Consider the following 14,189-nt stretch of genomic DNA (forward strand, 5'->3'; position numbering starts at 1 on the left):
TATAGGAGGAGGTGTAGGAGGCATTCTCCGTGCTCCCTTCCTGGGACGTGCTGGAGACGATGTGTTGTGAGCCCACCCTCTTACCCACTGAGACCGTGGGGGTTCCATTGTACTAGCTCACACAAAAGGGAGATGGCATTAGGGCCACAGCTTCTAAGTTGTGCCAGGGGAAATGGAACAGCCAGTCGGTTTAAAGTGAGAATTGCCCTTCACTGAACATTGCTCCTCACTCTGTTGGTGGGATGTGGGTGTTTCAGAATCTACACACGTGGTGTCCTGGTCCTCTCCGGCTCCTACCAGGTTTCTCCCCACATGGCGGGGGTGTGGGGGTGATGTAAAGCATATCCAGCATCCCACCACCTGGCTTGGCCCTTTTTGTCCGATTTCTAGCTGTTTCTCCTGGAATGGGAGAAAGGGAGTGTGGGAGGGAGGATGGGAGTGGGTGGCCCTGCTGTTAGTGCTACTACAGGTGGGAAGAAAGTGAGGACTGCAGATTCTGGAGATCAGAGCTGAAAATGTGTTGCTGGAAAAGCGCAGTAGGTCAGGCAGCATCCAGGGAACAGGAGAATCGACGTGTCAGGCATAAGCCCTTCAGGATTTTCCTGAAGAAGGGCTTATGCCCGAAACGTCGATTCTCCTGTTCCCTGGATGCTGCCTGACCTGCTGCGCTTTTCCAGCAACACATTTTCAGCTACTGCAGGTGAGGAACGGGGACATGGTGAGGTGTCCGGAGGGAGTCAGTCAACAGGGTTGTTATTAGTGTGGGGGGTAAAGTGGAGCGAGAGAGAGACAGACAGACAGAGACAGACAGAGAGATAGAGCGACCACAATTCGTGTTAAAATAGATATGGAAAAGGTAGACCAGATCAAAAAGTTGAAGTTTTTAACTGGAGAAAGGCCAATTTTGACTGTATTACGCAAGAACTTTCGAAAGGTGATTGGAGGCAGATGTTCGCAGGTAAAGGGATGACAAGAATCCAGAGAAAGTATATTCCTGTCAGGGTGAAAGGAAAGGGTGGTAGGAATAGGGAATGCTGGATGACTAAAGAAATTGAGGGTTTGGTTAAGAAAAAGAAGGAAGCATATGTCAGGTATAGACAGGATAGATCAAGTGAATCTTTAGAAGAGTAGAAAGGAAGTCGGAGTATACTTAAGAGGGAAATCAAGAGGGCAAAAAGGGGACATGAGATAGCTTTGGCAATTAGAATTAAGGAGAATCCAAAGGGTTTTTAGAAATATATTAAGGACAAAAGGGTAATTAAGGAGATAATAGGGCCCCTCAAAAATCAGCAAGGCGGCCTTTGTGTGGAGCCACAGAAAATGGGGGAGATACTAAATGAATGTTTTGCATCATTATTTACTGTGGAGAAGGATATGGAAGATATAGACTGTAGGAAAATAAATGGTGACATCTTGCTAAATGTCCAGATTACAAAGGAGGAAGTACTGGATGTCTTGAAACGGGTAAAGGTGGATAATTCCCCAGGGCCGAGAACTCTGTGGGAAGCCAGAGAAGTGATTGCTGGGACTCTTGCTGAGATATTTGTATCATCGATAGTCACAGGTGATGTGCCGGAATACTGGTGGTGCCACTGTTAAAGAAGGGCGGTAAAGATAAGCCAGGGAACTATAGACCGGTGAGCCTGACCTCAGTGGTGGGAAGTTGTAGGAGGGAATCCTGAGGGACATGATGCACATGTATTTGGAAAGGAAAGGACTGATTAAGGTTAGTCAACAAGGTTTTGTGCGTCACAAACTATTGAGTTTTTTGAAGAAGTAACAAAGAGGATTGGTGAGGGCAGAGCAGTAGATGTGATTATATGGACTTCAGTAAAGCGTTCGACAAAGTTCCTCATGGGAGACTGGTTAGCAAGGTTAGATCTAATGGAATACAGGGAGAACTAGCGGATACAGCACTGGCTCAAAGGTAGAAGACAGAGGGTGATGGTGGAGGGTTGTGTTTCAGACTGGAGGACTGTGAACAGTGAAGTGCCACAAGGATCGGTGTTGGGTCCTCTACTTTCTGTCATTTACATAAATGATTTGGATGCGAGCATAAGAAGTGCAGTCAGTAAGTTTGCAAATGACACCAAACTTGGTTGTGTAGTGGACAGCGAAGAGGGTTAACTCAGATTTTAACCAGATGGTCCAATGGGCTGAGAAGTGGCAGATGGAGTTTAATTCAGATAAATGCGAGGTGCTGCATTTTGGGAAAGCAAATCTTAGCAGGACTCATACACTTAATGTTAAGGTCCCAGCAAGTGTTGCTGAACAAAGAGACCTTGGAATGTAGGTTCATAGATCGTTGAAAGTGGAGTGGCAGGTGGATAAGATAGTGAAGAAGGCGTTTGGTATGCTTTCCTTTATTGGCAGAGTATTGGGTAGAGGATGTTGGGAGATCATGTTCCGGCTGTGCAGGACATTGGTTAGACCACTGTTGGAACATTGCGTTCAATTCTGGTCTCCTTCCTATTGGAAAGATGTTGCGAAATTGAAAGGGTTCGGAAAACAAATTACAAGGATGTTGCCTGGGTTGGAGGATTTGAGCTGTCGAGAGAGGCTTAACAGGCGGGGGCTGTTTTCCCTGGAGCATCGGAGGCTGAGGGGTGAAATTATAAAGTTTTACAAAATTATGAAGGCCTTGTATAGAATAAATAGGCAAGGTCTTTTCCTGGGGTGGGGGAGTCCAGAATGAGAGGACGTAGATTTAGGGTGAGAGGGGAAGACATAAAACTTACCTAAGGGGCACCTATTTCACACAGAGGGTGGTAAGTGTATGGAAAAACCTGCCAGAGGAAGTGGTGGAGACTGGTACAATTGCAACATTTAGGATGTATTTGGATGGGTATATGCAATGGAAGGGTTTGGAGGGATATGGGCCGGGTGCTGGCAGGTGGGACAAGATTGGGTTGGGATATTTGGTCAGCATGGACGGGTTGGGCCGAAGGGTCTGTTTCCATGCTGTACATCTCTATGTCTCTATAACTCTATGAGAGAGAGAGAGAGAGAGAAAGAGAGAGAGAGAGGGAAGGTGTTGCCTGCAGTAGTGAGAGTGGTGGAACATGAGCCTTGTTTGTGGTTTTTTAGATTATAGATTATATTATATTAGATTAGATTAGATTAGATTAGATTAGATTAGATTAGATTATATTACAGTGTGGAAACAGGCCCTTCGGCCCAACAAGTCCACACCGACCCGCCGAAGCGAAACCCACCCATACTCCTATATTTACCCCTTACCTAACACTACGGGCAATTTAGTATGGCCGATTCACCTGGCCCTGCACATCTTTGGACTGTGGGAGGAAACCGGAGCACCCGGAGGAAACCCACGCAGACACGGGGAGAACGTGCAAACTCCACACAGTCAGTCGCCTGAGGCGGGAATTGAACCTGGGTCTCTGGCGCTGTGAGGCAGCAGTGCTAACCACTGTGCCACCGTGTCGCCCACCGGTAAGGTGCGATAACAGATATACAGTGAGTATGAGGGAGCAGGTACAATATGGTGAGCCTTATCCTGACAGAGTGGGGATAGTTATTGATGCTTGTCCTGTATTGTTGGACATTACTTCAGACCGCAGATATTGCACTGAGCTGGATGGGGAGCTCAGACCACGCTCGGTGGATCTGGTATTGTGTCCCACTCTGGGAAGAGAATAATCCTCCTCTGCACTAGCTCATTCACGAGGATCTCCGCATCTCTGTTGACAAACCGTGGTGTAATTGCCCCTTATCTGCCGTGCTCTGAGTAAACTGTGCAGGGCAGCTCCTAACTGAGAAAGCTCAACCGTGTGCCCATTGGCCTTTAAAGATGGCACCAGTATCAGGGATCACGGAATATCAGGGGTCATGTGGGCGTTCGTGAATAACTCCAGCCATGACGGGTTGGAGAATCGGGCTGGCATTAAATGAGAGGGACACTATGGGGTGGGGTGGGTAGTTAATGAGATGAGTTCGATAAGATAGCACCAGGAAACTAGCTCAGTCTCGTACAGACAATTCTTCCATCACACTCAATGAAAATTGTACTGGGACAATGTATTGTTAGATTCAACTCAATGAGTCGAAGACTCTGCTGATCCTACTCCCAGTTACAAAGGCGCAGAACAAATGCTAATCCAGTACTCTCCATCATCTGAACTCACGCCAATACCCTGTTCACCCATCATTCCTGGAAACACTGGCGCATGTTGCAGGATACTGCTGAAATGTCTTCAGTTCAGCATTCTGGAACCTGGGGACAAAATCTTCCATGGCATTGTCTCTCAGTCTTCCCCACTCTGTCTATACCCCAAACCCCTCCCATTTGATGATACATAAACTGTTTCCCCCGCCATCTCTCCCTGGCAGTGATGTTCACACCGACAGCACCCCTGTGTCATGACACAATGGAGATTTGGAGCTGTAAATGGATGGATGCTGCGTATCCTGTCACTTCCAGCATGGGCTGCAAGTTTTCCTATGCTGGGCAGTGATCTCACACAATGTTACTGAACAATGCACTGGGATGATGGACACAGTTCCACACCCTGGTCACATATCTCTTCTGGGTTTATAAATCAATGTTGTGGTCTGCATACCTTTCCACTCTGGGTAGATTGTGGGTTATGTTGTACAGAACACCAGTCCAGTCTGCACAGTGCTCCCTGCTGAACACATGTCTCATCTGGATTTATAGATCAGTGAACGGCTGAGGTGTGCACTGATTGCAGCGTGGTGTTCAGTAGTACACTAGCCTGGAATGCGTAGTGCCCAATGCTGAAAACATATCTCCTCTGGGTTTATGGTGTCTAATCTGATTATGTAAGGTGGATTGAGAATGCGATATAACTGATCATTTCAGTTGATATGGCAATGCCTTTATTTTTGTTCATGTGATTGGACCCTCCAAATTCTGACTCCGCTGGCCAGCCCCATTCTTCAGTCTACCTCCATCGTTCAGTAAGTTGTTCTACCATGAGTAACTGTCCAGTTTCAATGTGAATAACTGTCCTGTCTATTTCCCTGGCCTTTGGCCTTACTCACGCTGGAGCATCGGGATTCACCACGATAAACCTCAGTAAGGTCACTCCTCAGAACAAACGCTCCAGGGAACATAATCCCAGCCCATTCATATTCTCCGGGTCGATCAACATCACTCGCCACCACCAGCGTGCTTTCAGGTTTAACAACATCGTTCCTACAGCAGTGAGCACAGAATTAAAGGCAGTGTTTCAGAAGTGGCTGAACCGAGCGTGTAGGCGAATGTGAGTATTGCAGATGCGGGAGATTAGAGTCAAGAGTGTGGTGCTGGAAAAGCGCAGCAGGTCAGGAAGCTTCCGAGGAGCAGAAGAATTGATTTTTCTGAAAAAAAATCAAATTCTGATGAAGGGCTTTTGCCCAAAACGTCGAATTCCCAGCACCACACTCTAAACTCAGTGTAAATCCCAGATGGCCTCCTTTTTCACGAACGCAATTTCCCCTCCCACATATTCGATGATACCATCCAGAGCATCTCATCCACTTCCCGCACCTCTGCCTTCGAATTCCACCCCTCGCAATGCAACACGGAAAGAACACCCTGTTCCTCACCTTCCACCCCACCAAACCTCCAGATGTAATGCATTATCCTCCCCCATTTGTGCCACCTACAAACAGACTCCACCAACAGGGATATATTTCACTCCCCACCCCGATATGCGTTCCATAAAGAACATTCGCAGCGTGACTCCTTTGTCAGGTCCACGCCAACCACCAATCCACCCTCCACTCCTGGGATCTTCCCCTGACACGGCAAGAATTGGTAAAACTGGACCAATCCCTCCGCCAAAGTGTATTCCACATCCTTTGGAGCTTTACCTGCACGTCCACAGATGTCGCCCACAGTATCCATTGTTCCTGATATCTGCTTGACATCGGGAAGACTGGATGCCAATGTATGGAACACTTTAGAGAACATTGGTGGGGCACCCGCACCAACCAACCCCACCACCCCGTAGCTGAACACTTTAACTGTCCCTTCCACTCCGCCATGGATATGCAGGCCTCCTCCCCGCCAAACCTTAACTACCCGACATCTGGAGGTAGAGTGCCAATCTTCTGCCTTGGGGCCCTGCACCCACATGGGATCAATGTGGGTTTCACGAGCTTTCTCATTTCCCCTACCCCCATCTTATCCCAGATCCAACCTTCCAATCAGCACCGCCCCCATGACCTGCCCTACCTGTCCATCATCCTTCCCACCTTTCTGCTCCACCTTCCTCTTGACATATCACCTCCAACCCAAACTTCATCTACCTATCACATTATCAGCTACCTTACTCAACCCCATCCCCTTCCCATTGATCTCTCAGTACCCTTGGGCTACAAGATCCATTCCGGATGAAGGGTTTACACAAGAAATATCGATGCTCCTCTGATGCTGCCTGACATGCTGTGCTATTCCAGCACCACATTTTCGACTCTGATCTCCAGCATCTTCAACCCTCACTTTCTCATTTGAATTAATGTATCCAGAATATTCCCCACCAGACATTTTATACAGCTGTTCTGTTATTTTATCCCTGTCTCTTTTATAAAGAGAATGGGGCATTTACAGCCCTGCAGTGTTCTGGCAATTCTCCCACGTACATGGAAAAAGTTAATAAAAGGAAAAATTTAAAGTCCGTCCGTCAGTCACCCTCATCCATTCCATCGGGACTGAGTAAATATTGCCTTTTATTATGACATGAGATGTTATGTAAAGAAGTGATTAACTGCGCCTGTTTGCTCGGTGACTGTAATTAATGTCAGCCTCCATGGATTCTAATTATCTCAGTGGAGAGTTGCCATATTTTGATGATAAATGGGCACCTTTCAATGTGTTATCCCAAAGTATGAGCGAGAGCATCATTGACAGCCCTACCAGAGATCAGCAGCTCCAGATAGAGAAAAGGAGGAGAGATCATAATCCGAGAATATTAGACTGGAATGTTTCAACAATAGAACGGAATCTGAGAACACTGGCCTTGAATGTTCCAACAATGGATTGGAATCTGAGAACATTGGACTGGGATGGTCCAGCAATGGACAGGGGTTTATCCGATTATGCTTGGTTTCTTTCTACATATTATGATTTATTGTCATTATATTTATGGATCTATTATGTTCTTCGGATTATTCAATATTTTTATTATCCTCTTCTGTCTATCGTTGGTTTTCCTGGTAAGTCTCACCAGCCAGATATGTTTTTTTCTATAAACCAGTTACGACTGCGTTTCTGTTCTCTCATGTAGTCTTCATTTCTTGCCACTGTAATTCTTCATGTTGAGTGTCTGAATCCAGATATTCACTCTGCAAACCACTACTAACTGCATCAGGGAACTTGTCAATTGATGGCTCCCTCCTTGATTCTGGCAGTGTTACACTATGTTGACCTACTCACTTTCAGATGTGAACCATTGTCTCACTGCCCTTGTTATTTAAATATTGGGAGTGTGGAGATCATTGCCCTCCATTAAGTTTACAAACTCCGTTTCCTTCATGGGTCTCCATCCCATCCCTGGCCAATATCTTTTTTTTAATTCATTTCTGGGACTTGGGCATGGCCGACTGACCAGCTTTAATAGCCCATTCCTATTTGCTCTTGAGAAGGTGGTGGTGAGCTGCCTTCTTGAATCGCTGCAGTCTGCTTGCTGTGGATTGAAACACAATGCCATTAAGAGGGCATTCCAGGATCCTGACCGTATGGGCGGGGGGTATGAGAAGGTGAAGAAAGCCATCTGAAGTGCATATGAACTTGTGCCAGAAGCGAACAGATCGTGTTTCAGAAATCTAAAATAGCGTCCCTGGTTAAACGTGCATTGAGTTTGAAAAAATCAAGCAAAGTAATTTTGAAAGGTGCATAAGGGCATTAAAAGCAGAGCAAGCCTACGACACTCTTAATGAGATTCTTACTTGGGAGAAGTTCAAAATTCAAAAATTCGTGCAGTCGTGAGAACTCGTGTGGAAGAGCAGAGAGTGATAATGGCACGACTAGAAGCTGAAATGGCTGATGATTATCAGTTGGTCCATAAATCAAAGTTTGGCTTCTGTGAGGGATTGAAAAGAATGTGCGAGATCTTCTGAAAACATATCCCTGTAAGAGTAAGGTTTACTGGCCTAGGCCAGGAGTAGCAGGTTACAGCATTAAGAGTTAGAGAAGCATGTAATTATTTTTATGCTGAGACATAAGGAGATATGTCATTCAGAAGGACTATGAGAGAGATGAGAAGTGCTCCATTATGTAACGTGTGGTTGGAGTGCCCGCTGAAACCATCAACAAAAATATTTCTCAATTGGGAAGGTGGCCTTGAGCTTGGTGTTGGCGTTGCAATATTTCAGCATTTACATTGCCAATAACATGCCTGAGCAAAATCTATATACTGATCATAACATCTATAGTTTTTGGACAAATTTAGGGAGAATACTTCTAGTCTGTTCAGATAGAGGTTACTATTGTTGCCATTCAATGTGGAAGTTATACATTTGACAGGACAAGAAACTGTGCTTGCTGCCAAGTTGTTGAGACTTGGATGAAGAAAGACAGAGGCATTCTGTGGCCAGAGTAAACTGACTGAAATAGAATGGGGTTGTGAATGTTTGCATGCTTAGTGTCAATATCATATATATGTATTGTAGTCTACTAATAGAGTAAGAATAAGGGACTTAAAATGAAGCTACAGTTGTATCTTGATGTTCATTTGTTTCAAAGGGGGAGGTTTGATGATACTGTCACTGTAAAAAGATTATTTTGTCTTGGTCGTTTTTGAAGACAGGTCTTAAAGGCAGAGGTGCAGAATTGCCACCTGAATACGACTGAAGTAAATAGCTGAGGAGGCCTTTAGGTTTTATTAAAACGATGGGAACAATGAAAGGGCAGCACCCAGCTCTCCCAGGCTAGGTCTACTCGTTTTGTTTTTAGCTGCAGCATTCAGCGGCTGCTTGGGGTCCCAGGAGGGTTGTAAGTTTCATTACATGATCCCCAGCTGCTCTTCTCGCTGAGAACTTTTCTAATATTGTTACTTTCGGGATTGGAAAACTGCATGTAAGAATCTGCATTTGAGTTTATCTTTGTGCCAAGCGGTGTGTACCAGGAAGTTACGGCGTCTATTGTTTGTGCATGTGTTCCAACATATAAACTAATCCAATTGTTCTTTTCTTTGATTGAATTTTTAACTAAAGCATTTGAAAAGATTATATTTTTCTTCACACTTCATATCTACGGTTAAAATACGGAAAAGTTTGAGCTGGAGCAATCTTTTTAAAATATTTTACGGGGATCTCTTCTGATCCCTAACTCCCTCGTAGCTCAGAGGCTTCTGACTGACTCCTGTTATTGAAAGGTTCGTGGTGGTGCTGGGGATGGTTTGCTGGAGGTTGTGCTGTGAGCTGCCTCAGACATTTAGGGAGACCTGAGGATTTGCTGACCCAAGTCTGGATGGAGCATGGGGACTGTAGTTACAGCATCTGGGTGTATAACATGAACAACAAACGGAGCATAGGCTGCAGAGAGGGGAAGCTCTGAAACCACGGAGTGAGTGCGTGTGGGGATTGGGATCTGCTGTATCCACCCGAGTTTTCTAGGAACAGCTTCCCAAGCCCGGCTTAAACCAGGAGCAGAGTGTGAGGGGAACCTGTGAGCGGTGTCACCTCCTTCAATACGACCTATAGCTTCATACCGGAGGAGGACGTTGCTGTCAATGGCTGTTAGGGTCACAGTTGTATTCAGCTTCTATGATCCAGAACTTTCCAGGCAGGAGTGGGTGACATATCCATCATTTCCCAGTTTGTCGACATCACTGGTAACGTTCTGTCAAATCGATCGAGACTGACTTATCAGGAGTGCCTGCTTCCTGTTTGATAACCAGTCCTCCCCCATTCCTGTGTAACACATTCGAAGGGCTAAATAAGAACAAGGAACATCAGTCAGTAATCTAGCCCCTTGAGTCCGCTCAACCATTGAATACAATCATGGCTGATGTCATTGCGGCCCCTGTTCTACTTTCCTACCATCTCCATCCTGAAACTCTGGTCTCTTGTTGTAGATTGCAGCACATAAAAAAAATCCACACCACATTAACACTTTCAATTACTTTTAGCAATTTTTAGACGTTAATGAGATCTCATTTCACTATAATAAACTTGACAGTTCAATCTCTTTTCATAAGACAATCTCTGGAATCAATCTAATGAACCCTTTCTGAATTACCTCCAACGCAAATGCGTCCTTCTGCAAGTCAGGGCACTCAAACGGTACTCCAGTTGCAGCCTCACTAATCTCTTGTATAGCTACAGCAACACTCCCTACCTTTCTACTCTCTTCTTTTACAAATAAAAACTGAAACTACGCTTGCCTTTCCCATTTCTTGCTGTACCTGCATGCAGGTTCTCTGTGATGTACACATGAACACACTGACCTCTCTGCACTTGAGCACTTTGAAGTTTCTCTCCATTTGGATAATAATTTACCTTTCTATTTTGCGGACCAAATTGATAAATCTCATAGATGCCCACTTTAATTTTCATTGCCAAGTGTTAGCCCATTCACCCAACCTATCCATATTCACTTTTAAACCTCTTTCATGTTCATTCCGAAGTAATTTCCCACTGATGTTACTGTCATCTGAAAAATTGGCTATAGTATTTTCTATCCTGTCAACCGAGTAATAATATTAATGATGAACAGTTAAAGCACGAGTACTGAAATCTGTGGCACCTCACATTTGCCAAAAGAAAAAGACACATTTATTCCATCTGACTGAATTTTGTTGGTTCACCAATCCACCATCCAAGCTAATAAATTACTCCCAAACCCATGCTGTCTGATCTTACTGCTTACACTTTGGAGAAGCGATATATCCAAACCCTCTGGAAGACCAGATATATTTATCTCCAGGATTCCAAATTTCCTCCTTGTTTGTGACATTTTTAATAACCGAAGTAAACAAATCAAACACGATTTAGCTTTCTAAAACCATGTTGACTCTGACAGATTGTGGTTTAACTTTGGAAATGTCCTGAACAATGGATTCTAACAACTTTCCTTAACTTACTATAGTTTATCGTTACACTTTAGTTCCTAATTTATGCAGTTATTATAAGTTCTTCCATTTCGGAAACTTTGACATTTTCTTTGAATTCCTGTTTAATGGGCACAAGGCTTTAAGAGATCTGCTCCAATTACTTTGTAAGAGCCATGTGTGGCTGAATGGACTCTTCATGCTGCTGCTGTACAAACTCGATGGACTGACGTCTTTCTGGTGTTCCCATGTTGGCCAGAATGACCTTCTTCCGTTGATGTGTGAGACGGTTGGGGGATTATGGAATCTTCTTGTTGCTGTGTAACAGCTCGAGGGGCTGATGTGTCTTCTCATATTCCTCCATAACATTTTGGAAAAACTGAACGGTCACCTCATGCATCCCTGAGATGGGATGGACTGAGTGATTGGTCTTCTCCTGTTCCCTTACAACAGGCACGTGCCTGAATTATCTCCTCCTTTCTCATAAAAAGTTTCAGATAGTTTGTATCCTTATCCAATTCACTTACAATAGGCTCAGTGGGGCTTAATGGCCTCCTGTTATCCCAGTGTAACAATCTCCAGTCATTGTGTGGTCTCTTCCATTTCCTGTGTAACAGACTTGAGGAGGCTGAATGGACTGATCCTGTTGCTATGTAATAGGATACTGGTCCGTTATCGCCTACTCTGGGTCCAGTATTATAGGCTCCAGGGGCTGACTGGCCTCCTTCTGTAGCTGCATATCAGGCTCCAGGGTCTGAATAGCTTCTTCATGTTCTGGTGTAACAGTGTTGAAGGCCTGAATATTCTTCTGTTGTTTCTGTGTAACAGGCTGGAGAATGACATGGATTTCACCATTATGTGTATTTTTGGCTTCTGTTTCTGACTCCTTCTGGTCATCTATGTTGAAATAAGATCATATTTTATCCTTGTAAAGTCCAATGTGTATTGGATCAACCTGACCATCCTTTCCTTATAAACTAACAGCTTCATTACACGAATCAGTTGAGGGAACCATCTCAGAACTGCTTCCAATATAACAATGTAACAATATCAGTGAGGAGATTAAATCTGTACACACTACTCCAGATGTGATCTCACTAAGATCCTGTACAGCAGTAGCGACACTTTACCAGCCTGCGGAAGGTTACCACCCAGGTTACAGCAGTCTCAGCTGTCGCGGGGAATACACAGCATTGTTGAAAGATCATTGTCCTTCTATATTCCACCAGTATAACTGGAGATCTGGTGAAAAACTCATAATAAAGCTTGAGAAGATCGTAAATGATGTGACGAGATGATTTTTAAATTAATCTCCCCAGAACCAACTTCACTGAGATTTCACTGAATTCTGAAAGGTAGATCTCAGAAACATTGATGGGGGTTATATATTAAAGTGAAAGCTGCAATACAAATGTTGAGTGTGTTATAAAGCAGGAAACAGGACATACACGATTGTGGGTACTCCAGTAATAATGCACTGTTAAAAGTATATCTAAACCGGATTAAGTCAACTTAATGCTAATGCTGCGAAAAATGGATTTCATGAGCACATGTGAGATGCTTGCATTAACATTATTTCGAGCACCGAGGTCGAGATCAGGTTATTTAGGAATTGCTGTTGGATGATCAAAAGAGCTAATTGAAAACTTTGCTGTAAAGGACCTTTTGGGAACAGTGACCGCAACGTTTTATTTGAGATTAGATTCCCTACAGTATGGAAACAGGCCCTTCGGACCAGAAAGTCCACATCAACCCTCCAAACAGTAATCCACTCAGACCAGTTTCCCTCTGATTAATGCACCTACCGCTATGGACAGTTTAATACGGCTAATTCACTTGACCTTCACATCTTTAGATTGTGGGAGGGAACTGGAGTACCCGGAGAAAATCCACCCGGACACGAGGAGAATCTGCAAACTCCACACAGACAATCAACTGAGACTGGAATCATCAGGAATGAGGCTTGTGGGCCAAGGGGGGTGAGAGACAAATGGGAGGGGGGTGTGGCGAGGGGGGAGGAAGCCTGGAATGTGAGAGGTAGATGAAGGAGGGGTTGAAAGTGATAGGTGATGAAGAGAGGCAGAACGCCTTATCTATTGCACCCACTAAATACAATGTGGTCTTCTCTACATTCGCCCGACAGGACGTCAACTTGTAGATCGTTTCAAAGATCATCTCTGGTACAGCCACACTGGCCAACCTCTAACACCTTGTGGCTAAACACTTTAACTCCACCTCCCACTCCACCAAGGACACGCAGGTCCTGGGCCTCCTCCATGGTCAAACCCTAACCACCTGACGCATGGAGGAAGTACGCCTCATTGTCCGCCATGCGACCCTTCAACAACAGGAGATCAATGTTGATTTCACCAATTTCCCCATTTCCCCAAACCCCACCTTATCCCAGTCCAACCTTCCAACTCGTCACCGCCATCTACAATGTTCCTACGTGTCCATCTTCCTTCGTACTTATCCAATCCACCCTCCTCTCCGACCTATCACTTTCACACACCCCACCTCATCTACCTATTAGATCAAAGGAAGCAGCTTAGAAAAATGCAAAGTGTAGTAGTAAGTCAGTGGATTCACAGAAATGTAGGACTCAGCAAAGGAAGTCCAATAAACTGAGAAAAAAAATCAAAAAGAGAAATAACATGCAAACAAATAACAACGTAAAACATGCTATAAAGCTTCTAACAATGTATGGAACAAAAACAAAAACAAGATCAAACGTGGAACAGTGAGTGTGCGGACAGGGTAATTTACTGTAAAGAACAGACAATTACAGGGAAAAGAAACATGTCTGTCTTCATGGAAGAATATTCAGAAATTCTCCCAGAAATTCCAAGTGACCATGGGACTTGTGTAAGTAAAGTCTAAGATCATTCATATCAGTGATAAGGTAGCATTTGAAAAGAGAGCTGGATTGAGTGTTGATAAATCTGACAGACCAGATTTACTTCATACAAAAATTTCAGTGGAAGCAGCAATAGTCATATTGATTGCATTACGGATTTTCACGTTATTTTCTGACACATTCCTGAAAGGCAGGTAGCCAATCGGGATAAGGGACGGTTACAAATATTATCCGCCAGTTTAAGAAAGGATGAAGATAGAGAGTGGTGAACTACAGACAAGTAACTTGTCATCCGCAGTCGGGTGTCTGTTGGA

The sequence above is a fragment of the Chiloscyllium plagiosum genome, unplaced genomic scaffold, assembly GCF_037043375.1.
Source record: "Chiloscyllium plagiosum isolate Xiang-an unplaced genomic scaffold, Cpla_swu_hap1 HiC_scaffold_18, whole genome shotgun sequence".
In the NCBI taxonomy this organism is placed as follows: Eukaryota; Metazoa; Chordata; class Chondrichthyes; order Orectolobiformes; family Hemiscylliidae; genus Chiloscyllium; species Chiloscyllium plagiosum.